Below are 24838 nucleotides of genomic sequence, written 5' to 3'. Positions count from 1 at the left end.
TAAGGAGAGTGTCAAGGAGAGGAGAGGTGAGGTGAACTGAGGCGAGAGAAGTGACACAGATAGATTAATTATCAATCGGATAGTCACCATCTGCTTGAGAGTGCAAGGGTTAAGGGTTGCAGGCCAGACATGCAAACTAAGGGGCAGATTGTTTTATTTTTTAGCACAGCAACCAAAGTTACTAGCACTGCATTACACACGGGAAGAAAGCACCCTAGAGCTATATTCACAAAACAATTGCCTATTGCTGGTGCACATACAGGCTGCCTAACGCTCGTGCTGTTAAATAACTAAAAAAAAAAGATATATGTGTTTGTTGTAGGAAAAAAGGCCAAATAAAATGCCGCAAAATTGCCGCTAAATTTCCATATTTGTGCCGCTAAATTTTCATTTTTGTGCCGCTAAATTTGCTAATCCATGCCGCTATATCCTGGGGGGTCTGTAATATGTAATAGATGGGGAGTTTAAGGCGTGGCAAATAGTTTTAAATGCAAGTCGAAGTGGCGGTAAACTGCACATACAGGCACTGTAGTGACAGGCTTGAGACAGGTTTGAAAGGCTATTTCTGTGCATGTCACAATCAGGGCTACCGCCCACTAGTAGCATTTAACTTATAGGCCCTGGGTATATGGTATACCACTTTACAATGCTAATCATATATGCACACATGTTTAGGGAAGACAAGCATGCACTTTAACACTGACTAGCAGTGCTCAGAGTCCTCCTGCCAATAAAATGAATCAGGAGGTAACAGGCAAAACGTCTGGGGGAAGACCACCATAAGGATGCCAGGTCTAACAAGCAGAGATGTCAGAAATGATGTCAAAGAACATGTCATGAGTGATATATATTGTGAGGTCATAAGCAGTGTATAATGGAGGCACAAGCCCCCAATGGCCAAAATCTAACGGGAAGGGGACATGCTGCCCCCTCCCTGAGCCTTAATAAGTCCCTGGGACACCCCTGCGCCAAATACAATAAAAAAGGCCCCAGGGTTCCCCCCAGAGTACTTTGTTTTTCAAACTAAGGGAGGTGAGCCGTGTGGGCCCCATCCCTAAACCTTCTTAGGCCCCAGGGACCCCATCCCCAGGGCTGTAAGCTTTTTTTTAAAGGGGAGGGGTCGTGCAGCCCCCTCCCCGATCCTGTTCGGCTCTAGGGCCCCATCCCCCAGGGCCTCCATTATTTATAGGTGGGTGCCCTGGTGCCCACATAGGGCACTCACAAAGCACAACATTGGGAAATGTAAGGGGAGGCCCAGGGCCCCCGGCCACAGCTGTCTCCCTGCATGGTTTAGGAGCCGCCATTGCTCCAGCCAGGAGGGATCAGCTACTTATGCTTGCTTCCTCCAGGCAGGACCAATATCCATTGTGTTGCCCTGTCCACATCAGTCAAAGAAGGGAAACGGAACACAAGCGTCTCCCAGTCAGAACAAGCATTTTGAAAGCTCCGCCAGCTGGTAATAGTATGTTAATTGCAAATATTGGCCATCTTTCCGGGTTGCTCTTAATAATTTCATAACATTCTATATTTCTATTCTTATTCTTCATGTAATTCCTATGATTTTTGTGAATTTTCTCCTGGTTTGCTTGTTTTTCATTCAGTTTTTTCAGAATAATCATTTGGGACAAACATTGAGGTGTTTCTCCTTTTGTGTGTGTGTGTGTAATAATAATACAGTTTATTGTATCAATAAATAAATCTTTCCTTACAAAAATAACAGTCACTGAAAAACCCCAGAGCATTTATTGCATAATATCATTTGTCAAGGTTGTACTTCATAGTCGTTGCGAATATGCAAGATTGAAAAATGTCTTCAATTTGCCACTAAACTGACAATGAAAATTTGACCCGCTTAATTGATTGCACTTTTGCTGGCTTTTATAAAAACATTCTTAAAATATTTTAATCTTAAGTCTAAAAGAGCAAGGCATAAACAAATCAAAGGGTCAATTAAGTCATCGTTATCCCCACACATTTTACAGTTGTGTGCACACTGATCATTCCATGCTCCCTCATATTGAAATATTGTAAAGTACGAAAGACAAAAGTGCAAGTCCTTTTTTTGCATCCAGCTTCGATAAGGCTGTCAAATAGCCCTACTTTACTCTATGATAAAAGTCCATGCTGTATCCCACAGTCTTGTGGGACTGCAGCAGCAAAATCTATTATAATTTACTTAGTGTTAATCACTTCTTAATTTGGACTTTAGTTTTGATATGAGGGATGGATAACATCTCAGCAAAAGCAGGTAAATTATTAATTTTCAGAAGGTCAGCAACCTGCGTAAAGTTAAAGCTCTTTGAAACATTTCTAAAGCTTATTAGCTCATTATAATTTTTATTTTTTAACCAAGTCCTCTTTTGCAGTACCACAGTCATAGACAACATTTATCAGGGCACCTGCATGAAGAGCTTTGAAATAAAAAGGCAACTTTTTTTGTTAGGGTGTGCTTGTGAAATATATTATTTTTAATATAAACTCAAGAGGGGTTTACATCCCACCTCCTACCTTTCCTGTCATTTCAGTGTTTCCGGAATGTGTCACTTACTTTTCCTCCATTTCTATTGGCTGTAGCATGTTTTCCTGCATTTACCAACCCTTATCTCTCCTCTGCATCTCTTATCAGTTTCCTGTAGCTGAAATGCTGTTAACATTCGCTTTGGTAGAACTTTTTTTTGGATAAAATGTTACCTCTTTTTGCTTTACCTGTCTTGCAGCAGATTTCGATAGCAACTTTGGCCACTTCGCAACATCCTGTGCATTTTGTGGTGCTTGTCCGGGAGCTCTTTCCTTCAAAACAGCTTTTCTTTCATCACATAGCAGGAACCGATGCCTTACCAATGCTTGTTTTCCTTGTATCCATTTGACCTCAGTCTCTTTACACTTTGCTTACACAGCTCTTGCGCTGAAGTAATACTTTTTTTATTCAAATTATTTCTTGCCGGCGCCATCATTGAGTTTCTGGCAAAAACTTCTTTGTAAATTCCAGTTTTGTTAAAAATAAATTGTTCAGGTTGTTTAAATGAACCCCTGTGGTTACATTTCAGTGGTTTGTCCACTCCCATTTTCAATTGACTCGGGTCACTGGTTACTTCATTGAAAGATAGGCAACAATGGCTTTTTACCAGGTGCACCAGTAAATGACGGTGGGGGTCCCTTAGTCACTCCATGTGCAGGAGCCAAACCGGGGAGTCCGTCGCCTGTCTTTGGCCAGGAAGTGGGGAGGGTCGCCAGTATCATCATCTGGGGGGCACTTGGATGGCATGTAAGGCATCACGAGGCAAGGGATTGGCCTCTTTTTCTCTCCACCATTCACAAGCCAGACTACCACAGTAAACACCTGCCCACCCACTCCTGTAGGAAGGGGCAATTGATGTAATTTCTTGCAGCAGAAAAAGGGAGCTACCCAACTTTTGGACTGATTCACTGAACTTACACCTCGGAGGGGTGTTGTTTTGTGCCGGCCCTGGGAAGGCAGGAGAAGGGACTGACCTGCTGGTGGTCCTGGACCTTTCTTACCTACCCCGGGATACCTGGAGTTTAATATTTTCGGGGGTTTTGCCTAGTGACAGGTACCCCGGCACAAACAGAGCATTTATGCAGTGCCTGTTGTATGTGGAATGTGGGGTAGTGTATTGCCCATCGTTCTCAGAATGATGGAGGGGAAGTTGTCACAAAGTTATGCTCCAGATGCCCTGGGTTGAGGGCGTGGGAGATGGATATGGAAAAGGGGCCTGCTGGCACTTTTTGCATTCTAAAGTTTTGCCAACAGTTTTATTGCTTGCACAATCATTGAGCTGCTTTGCTGGTCTTACATACTGTATTCTTTTAACAATGTCTTTGGCTGATCTTACAGTAGTCTCATAACAATAATATATGCCTTATATATGGTTATGGTACTTCACTGATGTGATGTGACTATGTGACTAAAAGGCTGTGCCCTTGATTAAACCACATTGATTGCAGATGTCTATCTCCTTGGTAGTCATTTCAGGGGGGGCAGAGAGTTGCACATTTTGAGTGCACTAAGAATAATGTCAATCGGGCACATCAGATGGATGGCGTGCGTCGCTTCGAGACCTATCACAATGTTGTGAATTAATGTTTTTTGGGACACAGCAGCTGCCTTCGGGAGGACTGTGTTTCTTTTTTATTATGATAGGCACATGGATGGTGGCTTGGTTACAGTCTTCTTCGCTCTTTCAAATAAATGAAAATCGCCAACCAGAATTGGTTGCTTTTATTTTTCGTGATTTGGACATCTTTACGACCTTTAAGAAATGCCCTTGTGCAGAGGGGTTCATATTGGTTTAAGCTGTCACCGTCTGGCACGGTTGTATGATCTTACAACGAACTCCGTTGTAACGCATGCCTTTACCACGCATGCGTTACAACGGAATACTATATTCACGCTTTTCCTTCTCCACGTTTTTTCCGTGGTGACGTCATAAGTAGAAAAAAAAACCAGCCGTTTCCTTCTCCTGCGCCGCCGATTTCCTGCACATCTCCTCTAAAGGTTAGTGGTTTATTTTTGGGGGGGGCAAGCCCCCCCAAGCCCCCCTTTTTTATTTTTACCCTTTACCACACATGCCTTTACTACGTACATCGTAGTAAAAGTATGCGTGGTAAAGGCAGTCGTTGTAACCACGCATGCGTTGTAATGCATGCGTGGTTATGGTTTTCGTTGAAACGGCCTCGTTGTAGTGGCCGTTTCCCTCTGGCACTTGCTGCTGTGGACATGTCCATCTCTTTGCCAAGGTTGTGTTAAATGTATTATGTAGGTGGATGCTAGTATTTTATTGGAAAATGAGGGGTTGTTGTCTGGTACTATGATACACTGCTTTCACCTATTTACGATTGCACTGCGGTTTGTTATACTCAGGCCACAGGAATTATGCTGCAGGGGAAAGGCAAATGATGTTGCATTTTTTACTAAATTAGTCTACAACAAGAGGCTAATTATGCAGTGTAATGTAGTATCAAGTCAAGTAAAACTTTATTTGATTGCTATTTCAGATAATCATAAAAGCACATAAAACACATAATTCATTACACAACAAACGTTACAAATGATCAAATGTGCAATTAATGATAACATTCATTCCATTAAATCGGTATCCCTTAACTCATTGTAAACTACATGGTTATATTACAATGCATTTCCTATGTCTAAGTACTTTCTTTAAAAACATGGCTACCCTCCTGACAATATGCTCTCATTTTCCAAAAACTGTAGTAGTAAAGTTAGGACTCCTAACATTATGACTCCTAAATGCCTTCTGTGAATACCGAATGTCTTAAAGTTAGGATTTTTCTCAGTTTAAGAGTCCTAAAGTTAGGAGTCCTAACTTTACTACTCCTAAACTGCTAAAAATCCTAACTTTAAGACTTTCGGTATTCACAGAAGGCATTTAGGAGTCCTAAAGTTAGGACTCCTAACTTCTGTGAATACGAAATGAGTAGGTGCCTCTGTGAATACCAAAATGAGTAAATGCCTTCTGTGAATACCAAAATGGTAGTAAGTTTAGGATATCTTCTTAAGTTAGTTCTGTGATTCGGGACAAATATGTTAACACCTGAAGGCAGCAGTCAGCATCTGACAGGTAACCTGCGTCTGCGCAGCAAAAGGCCTGATCTTGCATGACAACATGTGGGGGTGTGTTTTTACTTTTGATCCTTTTGATCTAGAAACATTTATTTTGTCTTGTGAAATCTGCAAATTATGCAGTTGATGATCAATTATGTGGCCAGTGCAGCAAATCAATAATTGTTTTAAAAATGCCTCATTCTCAGAATCACATAATCCCTGTGGCCCTGGTTATAATACAGACATGGTTTGTTTTGTTTTCAGATGATTTTTGCAATGGCTCCATTTAAAACGTACGGAAAGACGCAAACTAGCTCAGTGGGTTGAGCACATGATTCAGAGATTTGTGTGCAACATTTGAATGACTGGTTTTAATGCCCTTGAGCCTTGCATGATATTGAGGTTTATAAATGAAGCAGCAATATGACTAATAACAAGAGCATTCAATTATTTAAGGAGTAAGATACATTTTTGGAATGTGTAGTACTGAAAATATACATATATATGATTAATATTCTACAATATAACATCTATAGCTATTGGTATTTCATGAATTGCAGTGATTTAAGCCCCACTATTTAAAGGAATGCTATTATCAATAGTTGCTTTTCATGATGCACAGGAATTGCAAAATACCAGTGAATTACTGCTCTCAAACAACAAAGAGGAAGCTTTTAAACCGTTTTAGGTTTCGCCTGCACAGCACTTGCGCTGTGCTTGTGAAACCTCTTGTATTTAAATAAAACCTCTTAAAAGGGGCTTAAAGTCTGCCCATTACTTACCTTTACTTACCATTGGCTGGCTCCTAAGTGGCTCCCATGTCAATTTACTTATCATTGGCTGACTACCATGTCACTCTCGTTTCCTTCTTTACTATTGGTCAGCATCTCCTCCTTGCCTCTGTCTTCCTTCTGGGCTTGAAGTCGAATCTTCATCCTTCTAGCCCAAGTACTGCTACCTGTGGCCAGGCTCCTGCAGAACTGGCAGACTACATTTTTTACTTTTCAACATGCACACTTTGAGTGCATGTCTCAGCAGTCTCTCTCCTTCACTTCAGCTTATATCATGCAGGATTATCTGCATCATAGCATTTTTTTTTTACTTTAAGCCATGTAGCATGGAGTTCATCTGCTGTGCAATACGTAAAAAGCCCAACAAAGCCAATAGAATTTGCATAGGCAAAACCTTTTGGCTTTTGCCAATGCTTGTTTATAAAGTGGATGAATAATTGGTCCATGACATGATTACGGAATGTTACCTGTCTGTTGATAAATAAAGGCAAAAGTGATTGACTCTTGAGCTGTGGGTCCTATTTTAGAATTTTAATTTAAATTTCATAACTGCTGAAGGAAGGCCCTACACCTTGTCACCACCAAATCACAATGGGGCATATTATCAAGCAGGGCGTTAAAATTATCGCTGTTTTAGCAGCAGAATACTACCGCTAATTAGCGATAATGGGCTTGATAATATGCCCTGGAGAATTTCAATAGAAGCCCATGTTCACACCAGAACATGGGTTTCTGTTGGAATTCAGAAGACCATATTATCAAGCCCATCATCGCCGCTTTAGCAGCAGTTTTCTGCGGCTAAAACAGCGATAATTTTTAACGCCCTGCATGATAATATGTCCCCATGTTCGTAATTTAAAATTATGAACCTGCCAACTGCATTGCTTACATATAGACTGTTGATATGGGAGAGCAATGTTTGAAATGGAGTACATAATTCAGAGGCCATGGTGAGAGATCCTGTTCTCTGCCCATCTATCCTCCAAAATGAATTTCTGTCCTTCGGTTGGTACCATGCAGCTTCTTGTTGAATTATCCCTAAGTCTTTTAATATCTGTTTATTATGCTTTTTTCCTCCATGATAAATGTGTCACACACAAGTGTAGAAGCTGTATGTAGGTGTTTTCTCAGGCAGGTCTCTCTGTCAATAAGTGGACTCTACAAGGCTTTTATGCAAGCTGGGAGCTTCAGAGACGCATGTTAAGGTACTCACACCTACCGATCTGCGAGGGTGTTTACAAGAATTAGGGGTTAATTACCCATTCCTTGAGGTGTGTTTCCAGAGACTAGGGGCCAGATGTAGGTAATTCCGATTTACCGACACTTCGGTATTTAAGAGTCAGTAAATTGGAAGAAGGCAGATGTAGGTAAGGAATTACCGATTCTGTAAGAGTCGGTATTTACCGAATCTGTAAATACCGAATCGGTATTTCACATTGATTCCTATGGGCCTTGAAGCCCATAGGAATCAATGTGAAATACCGATTCGGTATTTACAGAATCGGTAAATACCGAAACCTGCAAGGGTGCAGGGGGTGTCACTTTGACACCCTCTAGCACCCCAAGTACAGGCATGTGTGCCATGTGGCACACATACATGCCCTAAGGGCATGTCCGTGGTGTGTCACATTGCACAGGTGTGCATGCACAGATGTGCATGCACACCTGAATTCGGTATTTTACCACCCAATTGGATTGGGTGGTAAAATACCGACTCTTAAGGGCCTATGGCACTCTTAGGAGTGTCACCTACATATGGATTTACCGAATCGGTAAAATTACCGATTCGGTATTTTACAGAATCGGTAAAATTACCGATTCGGTATTTTACAGAATCGGTAAAATTACCGATTCGGTATTTTACAGAATCCGTAAATTTACAGATTCTGTAAAATAATGGCCCCTACATCTCAATCACCAAATACCGGTCGGTAACGGCCAAATTCGGCCGTTACCGACCGGTATTTGGTGACCTACATCTGGCCCACAGTGTCTATATTTGACCTTCATTTATGCATGACTGGCCCCTTGCATAAAACCCCTAGAGAGTCCACTTATTCATGGAGGTTCTTGCAATGACTAGACTTGTGAATTGCCTTATCTACCTACATCTGACCGCTGTGGCGGATCCTTTGTCGCATTGTACCAATAGATTTCCACATAGGAGTACCTTCCTTTAGGTGCTAACCATCTTTATTTCTTCACCCAGATGAAGTCCCTGAATGGGGGGAAACAGTGACACAATAGTAGTGTACTGTTTTTAATGTAATTTGGAGCTAATCTCTCTGTTCCAGATTGTGAATCAATCACTATTCATGTACATTTACTGCATACCACTTGCACACTCTATGCTCACCTATTTCACCTTCCCTACACCATTGCGTCGTTGGGAGCACCACTTTATCTTTAAAAGCCTTCAAGTGAAAAAGCTTGATAATTTTTTCTTTTGATTTTAATAGTAATTATTTGAATTAAAGTGTTTCTTCTTTCATACGACTAATCATTGAATGGTTATGTTTCAGTACCGAGGAAGTTGAGGTTTACACTTTCCCCTTAAGGGACTGTTCTTTTCTATAAATTATTGTATTACCCAGGTCCCAAGGTTAATGTGTTGCCCCTTGTTCTTTAAAGACGTCATTATATAATGAGACATGTTCCATTTGGAGGGCATTACGCACAAGTAGAATTAGGAAATACAGGGGACTACCAGGAAACTACAACAATCTTGGATTTCTATGGTGACTCACAGGGGACTTCCGTGAATTAGGTCATGAGGCAGAAATCTATACATGTCATGGCAGCTCCCCTGCACAGATTTTCACAACCCCAGACAAAATCACAGTTTGTCCTTTGAGTGGAGAGTCGGTATGTGTGAATCAAAAGCATCCCTAGAAAAAGTTATCAGACTAACCAGCTACTGAATGTAGCAAGTGAGCCCAGCAAGTGCAAGGGAATCTATGCCTGTGGACTGCAGGGTTCTGGCAGGTATGTTGGAATACTAGGGGCAGATTTACAAGCCCCTTTTGCCTCTTTTACGCCTTTACGCCACCGTTGCGTCACTTTTGTGACGCCCCGGCGGCACAAATCCAGCACCATGGTGCGTGGTACTTACAATGTGACGTGTAAAGCCCTGCGCCACAAGAAGGCGTTCCTGCAGGGGGGGGGGGCATTCCGGTGTAGGAACGCCTCCTAAAAGTGGCTGAGTGAAATCTAAAAGATTTCCCTCAGCCACTTTTAGGGCCATGCTGTGCCAAAACCCTGCTCCTGCTTGAAACAGGCATAAGGATTGACGCCTCATGTTATATATAGGGCACCCCCGAGCCTTGCTGGAGCTGCGTCGTGCTTGCGACGCAACTCCAGCAAAGCGCCTCATTTTCGCCGGGAATGCGTCACGCATCTGCCCATCCGAGCAGCGTGGTGCGCCGCATTGTAATGCGGCGCATCAGTGGTGGTGCATCAGTGGTGGCGCACGGGGGGGGCAGATGCGTTGCAACTCTTCTGGTGCATCTCTGCTGATTAGCAGAGATGCTCCAGAAGTCGTAAATCTGCCCGAGGTATATTGCACTTATAGTAGGTATATTGCACTTAGCAGAGGGGGTGCAGATGTCTGGAGGGTCCCTGAGGCGCATGCTGCCTCTGTGCTCAGTCCAGGCTCCCTCCTGCTGTGGCTCCACTGATGAGGGTGGGGGGCATCAGGTGGTCCGTCTCCATGGCCTTGGGCGTTTCCCAGCCCTGCAATCCTCTCCTTGGCACTGGAGCGTAGGTCATGCTATCTTAATTGTATGTTCTCGATGGACCTATATTCGAATCCTGGGGCATTTTATTGTTGCTGCATTTCCCTCCAGATCTTGCACTTTCCAGACTCAGAATATGTCTGGGAGGCACGCCCAAACATTTGTTTGTGGTTGTTGCAACAACCATCGGTAAGAATTTCCAATTCCCATTCCGAGGACTTTATCTTGCACCTGGTCTCCCTTGTTCCCTTCTCAGTTTGCTGGCTGGTCATTGCAGGGCGTGCTTGGTTCCTGGCTGCAGCCTTGGAGTGTGCTGCTGCCATAACAGGGTGCTCAATTTGTGACTGCGGTCACAATATGCGATAGCAACTAGCAAAATATTATTTCGGTTTCGCGATGTGACTTGATTGTGAGTCGCAAATTGGGGGACAGATTGGTACGTATCGTAATCTGTGAGTCACTATTACTCGCAAATTGCAAGTAGCTTTTTATCGCAGTCGAACCTCTGGTCTTTCGACATGGAAAATCCATGAGTTCTTATTCTGATTGATTACTGAAAAACTTCATTACTCTGAGACCTAACCTTGGGGCCGATTAGGATGGCAGACGGACAAAGTCCGTCCGCCATCCTGTCGTGGCAAGGGACCGTCCGCCATAATGCAGGAGGTTCCGTGTGTCGAATTAGGATGCACCCGCCACAGGGGCGGGTGCATCCCGCATTTTTAACATTGCGGCGGGCGGTGCTGAAAGCACCACCTGCCGCAATGCTAAAAATGCATGTTGTGCGTGGTGCCTGCCATGTTGTACTTTGAAACGCAGGGGGGTACCAAAGCCCATCCTAATATGGCTGGCGGTGTCTGATAGACACCGCCACCATATTAGACCTTTTCCGCCACGGTAGCAAGGCGACCGCGGTGGAAAAGCATCGGACGGTCTTCCCGTCCGCCGCAGACCCCACAGCCATCCTAATGTGGAGGGGGGTCATTTCAGTGAGTATGGCGGACGGATTGCCCCCGCCGGGCCGGCAGTGGCTACCACCAGCCCGGCGGGGGCAATCCGTCCACGATCCTAATCGCCCCCCTTGTTTGTTACAGTCCTAGATTTCCCCCTTCCCTGCCTGGATTTTTTTGACCACAGGGCATCCGAGGTGCTTTGTATTTCGTGAAGTATGGTGGACTGAGCCCCACTTTTTTGACTCCCAAGTAGAAGGTGTGGCTTAAGTTAGAGGCAGGGTATAAGTATTTGTTTTTAATTTTGTTTTTAATACAAAGTTAAGTAACTCCAGTCTTGTAACAAGAAAAAAACCCTCGATGTTAGGACAGCAATGAGGAAATACTAGTACTTTGAGTAATAAACATTACTGGTAAATAATTTAGGAATCTGTTTAAGTACCGTTTTTCATGGGCATCTTTTCACAAAGGTGTGAGTGCTTTTTTTGCCTAAATAAATAAAAGTCTTAAAGATGCACACTTGAGATCAGCTACAACATTCCCAAACAAATTTACATTGGACCAATTGCAAGCTGTCGTGCAATTACCAAAGAGGAGGCTGCTTAAACCATCAGGGGAAAAACAGAGTACAGCAACTAAATAAAGGGTCTGAAAGGCAATGCAAGACTGCGAAATACTCCATAAAAGAAAACCTATGTAGTGCTGCAGAAAAACAAATCTACACTTCAAAAATTATTTAAAGGATCGAAGCTATGCGTGAACTACACTGTATATTTTAGCGCACCAAGTTGGCTAAGTGTGCAGTAAGAGTATGATAACCACTTAAGCTGTAATGACTAAAAGAAATAAAACTGACAAAAGGATAGATTTTCTCTGCACTTTCCAATGTATTGTAGGGAAAATATGCAATGCAAATGGGAAGGATTTCAATAATTTAGCAGGGCTACAGCTTAGGTGACCTTGAAAAATATGTTTGGGATACGGGAGCGGTCCATAATGGAGCATTCACCTGCAATGCTGTGTTGAAGTTTAAATGTTCTCTCTTGATATTCCAACTCACACAAATGTGTTTATAGATTTTGAAAAAATAACAGGATGCACTCTTTGTTTTCATGGACTTGGACATAACGCTATACTTCGTCGACGCATGTTGAGCTGTTATGTCAACTTGCTATTATTGCAGGCCACTTGCTGGCAAGCACCTATGTGAGGGCAATTAATAATCTATGGATATATAAGTGAAATAATGTGCATTCTTTTTACGGAGATGTGCTACAGTGCATGAATTTTGGGAGCCCAAACAAAACAGCTTTTGAATGCTGACTCTCCATCAGCAATAAGCACATCTTAGAGGCTATTTGTTTCAGTGCGATGCTCTTTTGTTGCCTCTGACAGCTGTGCTTTAAGGCAGCTGGCTACAGTGATCTTAATGCAGCATTGGCCCTGGATTATGTCACATTCAAATACTCCAGAATTAGGTCTCACTGAGAGTAAGAGTGGGTGATAATGAATTGGCAGAGATTTGGGGCCACATGTACCACCGTTTTTAGAGGTCACAAACGGGAAATCTGGCTGTTTGTGATTGCTAAATAGGACGGCGGAACGTACAAACCTAATTTTGAGAGTCAGTAACCTATTACCGACTCACAAATAGGAAGGTGCGTGCCAAGAACAGCCCTTCCTAATAGCAACTTGCAGTGCCAAGTACAAATCTTTTGCAACCAAAATGCGGTCACAAAACATTCACATTTTGCCACCAATGGAAAGTTGGTGTTAAACGAGTTGCAAATGGGAAACCCTTTGCGAATTTGGACACAAATATTTTTCCATCCCATTTTTCTTTGAAGGAAAGAAAACGGGCTGCATTTAAAAAAACTGCTTTATTGAAAAAGTAGTTACAGACATGGTGGTCTGCTTACCCCAGTGGACCACCATACCTATGAGTGCTAGCCATTCCCAATGTTTTTCAAATTGCGGCATGCATCATAAATATTATTGAGGCAGGTCCCTTGCTACCTATTTGGGAATCGAAAACAGTGTCTCAGACACTGTTGTACATTCTATTTTGCGAGTCGCAAATTGCGAGTCTAAAAAAATTACAACTTGTGACTTGCAAAATTGAATTGTCGTACATCAGGCACTTAATCATTTATTATAACCTGTTTACACTTTTATTTTTTCTTGATATATTCTTTTTCCATATACAGCGCTGCAATATGACTTGAGCTCTCAGTGGTTACGCAGTTAGAATCTTGGCCTGGAGTCAATTCTTTTTGATTGACGTGAGATCTGTTGTTGGGTTGACTCTCAACATTCGGCTGTAACTGTGTTGTGCTTATGTCAAATGGTTAAGTTAGTCTCTGTTCTTTGCTTTCCTATTCTCACATTGTGACAGTATGCGTTCATCTTGATTGTGATCAGCCACCATTGTACATTAGTGAGTTGTACTGACAAGCATTCCTTGGCCATGATCTGCCACCCTTTGTCAATGATTTATCAAAATCAGTAAAAAACACATTATTCCTCTTGATCCACTTTGTGCCTGTCCTCAGCTAGCAAAAACCTTGGAAAAGACCCAGGAACAGCTCGGTAGCCTTAACAGCCTGGTGTGTAGGTTTCTAAAGTGTCAAGTATTACAGCCAAGTTTCAAAAGCAGGCCTTGCAGACAGGCCGGGCAGAACAGGGCATCAACATATCAGTATGGCACTACCATGCCAACAGCAGTTGCAATCTCTCTACAGCCTGAACTCATCTTAAATTAAGAAGAAAAGGTATCTAGGACAATGGCAGAGGGTGCAATACTAGTGACAGGGTTGGGAGTTTGGAAGTTCTGCTCCTAAATAAAATAAAAAGAATACTGCACTGGCCAAGCTCCTAGTCTTGGACAAAAATAAGATGTCAAGGACTGGACATGAGGTAGGTCTAATAAGTGCCCTTTGAGATTGCCTCAGCAAAGAGCAACTCCTTCAGGTAGCTTTGGTGTCACTCTGCAAATCATACAGGAAAAGGTAACAGGTGTATCTTTTAGAAGGTCGCAACGGGGATAAAGCTCCTTTGCAAATCTGTGTAATTCATAATTGAATATGTAGACTTTTTTTGATGAAATCAACAAAGCTCCTCCTGACATTAGGAGAGACAAGAGTGCTGAGTCAGATACAAGTCAGGAGTCAGAAGATCCACAAGGAAGTTGATCCAAACTGAGTGAGCAAACAAAATGACAACAATAGCAAAAATGTTAAACAAGATAACAGATCAAGGAGGTTAATTCCAAAGGACGACTCCAATCTTCTAAGAAAAATCAGGGACAAAAATGTATAGCAAAGGGAAAAAGAGTGCAACAACCAATCTGGGAATTAATGTGTTTCATCAAATTTTGCCTTTACAAATGCTACCTTTTGTTGCCTACACAGGAACCAAACTCACCGAAAAAGATTCTCCTTTAATGAGGAGGAAAGTTTCTATAACTCCCAATGGTGAGACCACCATTTTGGAACTATTAATTTATATGATTAAGTATGCTTTTAACTGGTAACTCATGGCATTCGAGATCCCATGAAGAAGAAGCCCAAGTTTGGCAACACACCATGCAGTTTTCTGTAGATCCATGCTCTCCACTATGCTTATGAGATCACTCCATGCACCTTGGGGGCAGAGGCACTAGAGCTGCAACAAAGTTTAGACGGCTCCACTCGCTACATGACATAACATGAAAAAATACCCTGAACAGTAATGTGTAGGATTGATCTTCCTCTTCCAAAATTCTATGAACTCACGTAAACTCTGACATTTTCTTTAGTTCTGGGAACCACTGTGAGATAGGAGCCATTATGCACAGAGATTAAGGTCTTGAACTTTAACTTTACCTACAATGGGAGCCACCAAACGGGTTTAACTGTAAATAGCCTTATTATTAATAGTAATAGTAGTAGTAGTAGACATAGTAATGTAGTAGCAGTAGTGCTAAAGCTATATATATCGAAACAGTTGTTCACCATAAAGTTAATCTTTTGGCACCTAGCACAAAGAATCAGGAAAATAATGAGACAGGATAGGTCATGGAGAACTATAACGGGACAAAGTAGGTAAAGGGTAGTGTGGTGAGTTTGCTTCTGTTGAACAGTATGAAGCCCTTCTCCTTATATTGATGCCTGCAGATCAGCAATGTTAAAGGTTATCGCCCTTGAAAAAACTAAGTTGAATAAGTGTTAAATCGATACTTGTCAGGGAACATTTATTATATGATGATATTTCCAGATGTCAGTAGGTGGAGGAAGCAAAAGCCAACCACTAAACTAATATGAAGAGGCAGTGGAAGGTTAGCATCCGGGAGTATGCCAGGGCATTAGACTGTCGGGGTGTTTGGGTCATTACATTTGGTTGGGACTGGAAATGAACATCTCAGGTGTGTCCTTGTTTATTTTAAGCCAGTTTATCTTGTTTCCTGCAGTGAACTGCTAATATGCACAAAAATGTAGTTGAGGTAAAGTGGGGGTTTATGTGCATCTAAGTAAGGCCTGTGGATGGTTGAGATAATAGTTGAAAGTGAGGCCAAACACTGTATCTGCAGATGAATAGCTTCCATTGGTGCAGCTAATGTAGTGGCTCTGAAGCTCAGAGACTTGACAGGGTCCATTGAATCCTGATTGTTGTTGTATTTTAGAACTTAAACAGCAGACCGAGGACCCAGATCCTTTCTGGCACTGGGGCCCTTGACACACATGTACGCCACTGTGTATTACAAAAGCTAGGAGGTGTAGGCAGACTTTAAAATAAACTGGGGGGGAGAGGAGGGGACACAAACATGTTATATTAATCATGGATCTTTTTTCTAGGTGGCCTGTGGTCAAGGTTGTGCAAAAAGCTGAACTGATGCAGTTTTGATATTTTTGGTTCAAGGATTTAGTTTGGAATGGATTCCGGCTACAGTATTAAGTGATAATGGGGTACAATTCGGATCAAAGGCTTTTAGGCAGTATTGTGACAGGATTGGACTGAGAATGAAGACTACTTCTTCTTAAGGTTCTAGTGGCAATAGAATGATTGAGAGGTTTAACCGTGTCATTGAAGGTGTGATTCAACCTATGTGTGTCAATAACAAGGTTTAAGAGGTCCAATTGATGAAAGCTGTATGGGTTTATAGAGTCATTGGAATGAGGCTACCAGGATGTTGCCTTTTTATTATGAGGGGTAGGAATATCAGCAATAAATACAACACTGGATGGTTTTTTAGAGAATGAGTTGAACCGTGATCAGTGGAAACGGTGAGAGACACCATTGCAAGTAACCATCAGAAAAGTAAAGCTTATTATGATGTCAAAAATACTACCAAACCCATGAAAACATATTGGTAAGTTGCTCTCAGGATAACTTGTGTTCCAGTTCTAGTGATTCTGTTGAAGGATCAAACCTTTTTGAGTGCCAATTATCACCCGCCTCTAGTAATGATGTCAATAACACCTCTGGTAATGATGTTGATATTTCAAATAGGGATGTGTAACCCTCCACTGTAGACGAGGATCTTGAGGAGAGAAGATCAAGGAAACCTCCTAAGAGGTTAGAGGGTTATATCTGTGAAGGTTGCAAGAGAAGCTTTTTCCCCAAGATAGCGCAACATTGCACAATAGGTATTTAGGGTTGCAAGGTTTTAGGTATTTAGCTTATGTTATTTATGGGGGTGTGCTTTGCTAAACATTGTTTTATCTTGTGTTAGAAAAAGTTGATACATTGTATTGCCCTCACACTGTACTTGGATGAATAAAGTACTTGAGTTCAACTCAGAATGCGTGGAGTCTCACTACAACACCGTGCCTGGAGTCTCACTACAACACCGTGGGAACCTGGGTCATATAGGGGTTCAAGCTCCAGGGGAATAACACACTAGCACAGTGTTGTTGTGAACCCCTCGCTTTCACAGCTTAAGTGGGTTGGTGTTGACACATAACTATTTATGAGCCTGTTCTGTCTGCAGCAGGATGCCTATCATCTGTGTCATCTGTGAACTTATCATCTGTGATATATGAATTGTTTTGTTCTTTGACACAGCGATTACTTTAATTATGAACCTACCAATGAATTTCAAAATGGGTCGAAACCTGAAAGCTGTAATACCATTCAAGAGTTTGCAGGGAAAATAGGATCGGAGATATGCTGAAAGTTCTTTTTTGCAGTGGGATTGAGGGAGGTTTCGTTTAGAAGCTGTATAACAATAGCATGTTTCAAATATGAGGATTGGATCCTAAGAAGAAATTAAGAAGGTGTTGCTTCTGATTCCAGCGGAGGGCCGCTACAGGTTCACTACGGGTGCCGAGCGTCGAGGGCGTGAGTACAACGGATCAGTCTCTCATCAGTTTGCTTCATGAAGCTAAGTACCATTCTATGCCGAGAGATCGACTGTTTGTCAATACCCGGTTGTCCTGTTTTGTTTTACTATTGCAGGGTGTGCCAATTACGTTCCCACCCCCCCCTGTGACCCATGGTGTGAACATTTTACACCCTAAAAGTGAGAAATCTTTTATTCTGTTAGCACGATCGCGATCGCAACGACTTTTTACATTGATAGCATCTTTTGCAGCACATAAACCATTGTACATAGCACTGCCTCTTTATAGCACGTATAGTACACATCACTACCCACCAATAGCGTTCTATAAATATGGGGACCAAGGTGGTGTTAACTATACTGCTACTCGACCACACGATGCTTTTTAAACCACCTTTAGGAGCACAACGGATCTACATTAAGTGACCAACATCGCAACTCATTGTTTGTTTTGTCCTATATGTTTGTCCGTTTATTCTTTACCCACAGGTGCAGAAACCGCAAAAGTCGGAAGCCTCCTAAACCAGGAGTAATTAGGACAATATTCTTTTGTTCCTAATTTTTTGCACTTTTTCACAAATATTATTTTTCACTTTCACGTCCCTAGGTAGGGTGGGCCTTAGCGAGCCCATACCGCCAGGGTTTATTACACACTAAAGTCCTGATGAATGCCAGGTAAATTTACACCGTTTCTTGGCTGAAACATGTCGACTGACCTAGGAAACCACCACTTAACTAAATGTGGACGTATTTCCTACAAAAAAACTTTTGACCTTTAAGTCTTTAGTGATCATATTAATAAAGTTTTTTTGAGACACTACTGACTGCTTTTTAAACCCCTCACCACTCACTTAATTTAATTTTCTCTCGCACAACACTGCCTTTACCCACTAACCCGCTCCGCAGTAGATCTGGCGTCGAAGCACACGAAAGAGACGCTAGGTCTCTTTTGTGGGGCCCGATGATGAAGCATGTCATCACTAGGTGGTGAGTGAGGGCTTTCCTTAACGCCTTAAGTGAAGACGTTTATTCGCTCCAATCCGGTGGTCTGTTACTACCTGGGTACACTCTTGCTTTGTTGATCTGATGTATACCGGGGTATAAGAGTGTCCCAATACTCTCCCTGCCTCTCTTTTTGTTGTGACATACTTAGCAGCGCACAGCTGTGAGAGTTTCTCAAATTTCAAGCCTACCCTGTTCGGCTTATTTGAGTTATTTTAAACATTGTATTTCTCACTTTAGTTTGGTCACCACACCTCGGAATTGGAAAAGCTCACTGAAGTCAAACGAGAGAGAATACGTACCATCCTTCATGGTACCATTTTGAAGCAATATCTGATGAAAAACGCAGCCCCAAAAGGGCTACTAGTCACAAATGCCCCCAGAATTTTCCTAAATGACGCTACCTTTAGGAAGGATTGGGCCATGATCGCGTGGCACTGTACCCGTGACTGGCTCGTCCATATAATTAAGACAGCTCTTAGACTGTCAGAGACCCTACTGATTGAAATTCAAGAGACTGAAGCCCGTTTCAAAACAACAATAACAGGTTTTAAAAAAAAGCTGGAAGAAATCAATAAATATCTGAATGACTACAAAGAAAACTTGATGCAAGCCAAAGTCACGAAGTTCCAAAAAGATCTAGACAAATTTATAATTTGACAAAATCTATCCATACTCAGTGGCAACCTTCACACCACCAAAATGAAATTCAACTAGCAACGCTCAATCAGACGAGGATTCGTCTGCTAGCAGTGGTTCGAGTACCGGCTCCTACAAACAAGGGAGAAGGAGGGGCAACAGAGGAAACCGCAACAACAGAGGACGCTCTGCTTTCCACAATCAACCACAAGGGTGGTCAATACCTCCACAGATGCTGGACATGGGACAGCAATTCCCTTTCCATCAACCACCTTACCCAATGATGGGTTGGAACCCGGGCTTCATGCCACCAACCAACTATGCGCCCCAATTCCGCCAGCCTTTTTTAGGTGCTGGCCGGAGAGGCAGAGGGAAGAGAAGAGGGTCCAACCTACTATCGTGGGAGAACACGGACATGGTGAGCAACCACACCCGCAACAAAGAACAACAACCGGGAACGAGCGGAACCTAAGTTTAATAACAAACCTCTCCGACAAAGTTTTGTCATCGGTGGAAACAAAGGTTCTGGAAAAAGGATTAGGCTTTATCCCCACTGCAAGACCTGATAAGTTCCGGCTCCATTGTGAGCTCGGAGCCTTTTTCAGAAAATTGAAACTTAAAGCCTTCTTTGAAGGAAAGGAAGACCCCAATGAGTCTCTGCGAAATGGCGACACTAGCCTTAGACTTAGCTCCACTTTCACGCCACCACCACATACAGTGCCGGCAGCTGTCACAGCTTTTGAGCAGGCAGTTTCTCGAGACCTCGAGAACTGCCAAGATCCAAAATCCTTTAACAATTTCACCGCTGCTGAATACCATGCTTTGCAAGATCTACAGAATGACCAAAACATCACGATAAAACCAGCGGATAAGGGTGGAGGCCTCGTTATCCAAAATACTACTGATTACGACAAGGCATGTCGGCTACTTCTCAACGATAGAAAGAATTACAAACCTTTGACAGCTGACCCCACGGAAGATCTCAGGTCACGGATCACGATACTAGTAAGGAGAGCGGAAGAAGACGGACTCATCTCAAAGAATGAGGCCGATTACCTCAGCGTTAATGACAGTATTACCCCCTACTTCTACACCCTCCCAAAGACCCATAAAAATCGGATGCCACCACCTGGACGTCCAATTGTCTCTGGGATTGGTTCCCTACTGGAACCTCTTTCCCGTTTCTGTGATCATTACTTGAAACCATTAGTACAGAGTACCCCAACTTACCTCAAGGACACGAAGAGCCTCTTGCAACTACTTGAGAACCTGAGTTTCGCTGACAACGCTGTCACTCTAGTTACTCTTGACATTGAGAGCTTATATACCAGCATCCCCCAGGACGACACCATCAAGGTCCTTGAGGCAGCCCTAGACTCTGTTACTTGGAACTACCAAACCTCTAAGGGTTTCATTCTGGAGTGTGCGACGTTGGCACTTAAAGAAAATTTCTTCTCCTACGAGGGTGATCTTTACCTTCAGTGTACCGGGACCTCTATGGGTAGTACCTTTGCCCCGAGCGTGGCAGGCCTTTACGTAGCAGATTTTGAGGCCAAATACATCCTGCCTACTAGCAGTCCATTCTTTCAATCAATACAAGTCTGGCGCCGTTATATCGACGACGTGTTGGTCCTATGGAATGGCAATGATGAGGAACTTCAGACCTTCTTGACGTGGGTCAATACTTTAGACCCCAATCTAAAATTCACGTACGCCACGAGCAAAACTGAGGCCACATTTCTGGACGTCACCATCAAAGTCTCTGGAAACAAACTTATCACTAAGACCTTTCATAAACCAACTGCTAAAAACAATCTTTTAGAGTATACCAGCTTCCATCCTCGTCCCTTGAGAGAGAATCTTCCCTATGGCCAGTACCTCCGATTGAGACGAAATTGTTCTGAATTACAGGACTTCAAGGCGCAATCTGCTGAGTTAACAACTAAACTTAAAGCCAGAGGATACCCCACCCCTGTTCTGACCAAAGGCTATAAAAGAGCTCGCAATCAGCCAAGGGAAGCTCTCCTTGAAGAAAGGGAGCACACTGAACAAGATATCCCTTTAACTTGTGTCACAACATATAGTACCCTGTCGAACTTTATGAAAAAATCAATTAATAAGAATTGGCGTATTTTGACCAGCACCAATCAGACTTGGAAAAAACCTCTCTTTTCTTTTAAGAAAGGTAGAAGCATCAAAGATGCATTAGTCCACACACGACCAAGACCGAAAACCCAAGAAGCACTGAGATCAGTAACCGATACCTGGAATCTTCCAAGGGTGGTGGGCCACTACCCTTGTGCCAATTGTAGTGTCTGTCACCTAACAACACACTCCAAAACGCTGGCTTTAGAACCAGGCAAGACTTGGACACAACGAGATCACACTAACTGCAACACACAAAATGTGGTCTATCTCATCACGTGTCCTTGTAATCTACGTTATGTAGGGATGACCAGTAGGAAGGTCAAGCAAAGAATTTGTGAACACCGGTCTAATGTGAGATGTAGAAAAGCGACTACTAAAATGAGTAAACACTTTCTTGAATCCAATCACACCACGAATGATATGCACTGGACAGTCATAGAACACATTGGAAATGGCAGTAATATCACCAACCGCCTTTTTGAGAAGGAACAAAGGTGGGTCTATAGACTTGGGACCCACACTCTTGGGCTGAACGATGACATCCCATGGAACTCTGTATTAAAATAAAGTCTAACTGTAGCCTCCCATCTATGTTTCTGCTTCACCAGACTTGCTGCTACTCACTATCATTTGTGATTATTTTGCTGATGCCCTGTTACCTGGTATTCGCAGATTCCAACCAGTGTTTACTCTTAATCACTAATGAATATCATTTTATTTCATCAACTGGCTGGCACCAGATCGTGATGCCCCTGGTCTCCAGTGCCGAGTTGGATGAAGTCTCAGCTCCCGTCGGACCTCATTTACAGCCATATATTCCTTTCTGACTGCACTCACAAACTTTATAACTTCTTAGGAGTTTTTGCACCAGAATTGCTGAATCCTTATCTAACTCAACGGGGTGAGAACAGATTCGCCAAGCTGGTGTCGCCGGTTGCTCATAGCAACGCCAAGAATACCGGGCGCTACCCTTGTGACCGACGCGTCATTTTCATCAGTTATCACCGATTGGCTCACGCCCAAGCCTCTACCTGGTGCGACCACGCCCAACCCGGAAGCTCAGTTCCTCGTAGCGATTATTTAACGCTCCCGCTGCCCCGCGCTCACATCTTCGGGGTCCAGCGGAGGGCCGCTACAGGTTCACTACGGGTGCCGAGCGTCGAGGGCGTGAGTACAACGGATCAGTCTCTCATCAGTTTGCTTCATGAAGCTAAGTACCATTCTATGCCGAGAGATCGACTGTTTGTCAATACCCGGTTGTTCTGTTTTGTTTTACTATTGCAGGGTGTGCCAATTACGTTCCCACCCCCCCCCTGTGACCCATGGTGTGAACATTTTACACCCTAAAAGTGAGAAATCTTTTATTCTGTTAGCACGATCGCGATCGCGACGACTTTTTACATTGATAGCATCTTTTGCAGCACATAAACCATTGTACATAGCACTGCCTCTTTATAGCACGTATAGTACACATCACTACCCACCAATAGCGTTCTATAAATATGGGGACCAAGGTGGTGTTAACTATACTGCTACTCGACCACACGATGCTTTTTAAACCACCTTTAGGAGCTCAACGGATCTACATTAAGTGACCAACATCGCAACTCATTGTTTGTTTTGTCCTATATGTTTGTCCGTTTATTCTTTACCCACAGGTGCAGAAACCGCAAAAGTCGGAAGCCTCCTAAACCAGGAGTAATTAGGACAATATTCTTTTGTTCCTAATTTTTTGCACTTTTTCACAAATATTATTTTTCACTTTCACGTCCCTAGGTAGGGTGGGCCTTAGCGAGCCCATACCGCCAGGGTTTATTACACACTAAAGTCCTGATGAATGCCAGGTAAATTTACACCGTTTCTTGGCTGAAACATGTCGACTGACCTAGGAAACCACCACTTAACTAAATGTGGACGTATTTCCTACAAAAAAACTTTTTACCTTTAAGTCCTTAGTGATCATATTAATAAAGTTTTTTTGAGACACTACTGACTTCTTTTTAAACCCCTCACCACTCACTTAATTTAATTTTCTCTCGCACAACACTGCCTTTACCCACTAACCCGCTCCGCAGTAGATCTGGCGTCGAAGCACACGAAAGAGACGCTAGGTCTCTTTTGTGGGGCCCGATGATGAAGCATGTCATCACTAGGTGGTGAGTGAGGGCTTTCCTTAACGCCTTAAGTGAAGACGTTTATTCGCTCCAATCCGGTGGTCTGTTACTACCTGGGTACACTCTTGCTTTGTTGATCTGATGTATACCGGGGTATAAGAGTGTCCCAATACTCTCCCTGCCTCTCTTTTTGTTGTAAATAAAAGAGACATCAGTACCTTGAAATGGGTTTCTTGTTAGCAGTAGATGTTTTGGGAAAATGGGAGATGTTGCCTCCTTGAATACCCTCAGAGAGGGCATGGACAACAATCTCCCCCAGGCCCTGGTTCTCATCGATCTCTCCGCCGCCTTTGACACGGTTGACCACTCCATCCTATTATCCCGTGTCAGGGCGGTGGGCATCGGAGGCGTTGCCCTGGTCTGGCTGTCCTCCTTTCTGAGCGGCCGCTCCCAAGCGGTGCACCTGGGAGACTTTGCAGCAGACTTCCAGGCGGTCAAATGCGGGGTCCCCCAGGGCTCCTCGCTGTCCCCGCTACTATTCAATCTATACATCGCCCCCCTCATCTTTGCTCTCCAACAGCTGGAGGTCTCTGTCTTTAATTACGCGGACGACCTCCAGCTGATCTTCCCCCTATCTCCTTCCCCACAGTCTATAGTCAATTTCCAATCTACTATGACCTTTATCCGGGACTGGATGAACCACAACCACCTGAAGCTCAACCCCGATAAAACGGAGTTGGTGCTGACTGGTGGTTGCTCCAGCCCCTGGACCCCCTTCTTCTGGCCTCCTTCCTTGGGCTCTCCACCCACCCCATCTCCCTCTGTAAAAACCCTTGGATTTAAACTAGATTCCCAACTCTCACTTCACTCCCAGGTCAGTTCGGTGGTGTCCTCATCTTTCCACTCACTCCGCACCATCCGCAAAGTCTCCCGGTTTTTCTCCCACTCAGCTCTCAAACTTATAGTTCTTGCCATGGTGATCTCCCGCCTGGACTACGGCAATGCCCTTTATTGTGGCATGCCCGCGTACAGTTTGCGTCGCCTTCAATTAGTACAAAACCAGGCGGCCAGGCTGGTTTTTAACCTACCCAAGTCCCACCATGTCACCCCTCTTCTCAAGACTCTACACTGGCTCCCCATCCGTGAACGCGCCCTGTTCAAATTAGGATGTATCACCTTCAACGCTCGAGTTAGTTCAGCCCCTGCCTTCATCACTTCCGAAATTCATCTCTACGCTCCCCCCAGGGAGCTGCGTTCCTCTACCCAACATCTCCTCCAAGTCCCCCGGTTCAAGCGTAAAAAGTGGGGTGGATCCAAATTCTCCACTCTCGCCCCCACGTTTTGGAACTCCCTCCCGGGTCACCTGAGATCCTGTCCTCAATACTCACTTTTTCGCAAAGCTTTAAAGACTTTTCTCTTCACTCAGGCTTTTTCTTCCTAATTCCCCCCTCTTTTTTCCTCCCGTTCCTGAAGCTTCAGGGGTTCAGTTCAATCAGCGCCATGAAACCGCTCGGTGTACGCACGCTTAACAAATATTTTAAACTCAAACACTCA

Source organism: Lissotriton helveticus, chromosome 4_1 (genome assembly GCF_964261635.1).
Source record: "Lissotriton helveticus chromosome 4_1, aLisHel1.1, whole genome shotgun sequence".
Classification (NCBI taxonomy): Eukaryota; Metazoa; Chordata; class Amphibia; order Caudata; family Salamandridae; genus Lissotriton; species Lissotriton helveticus.
The sequence above is the reverse complement of the archived record's forward strand: the minus strand, read 5'-3'. Positions refer to the sequence as shown.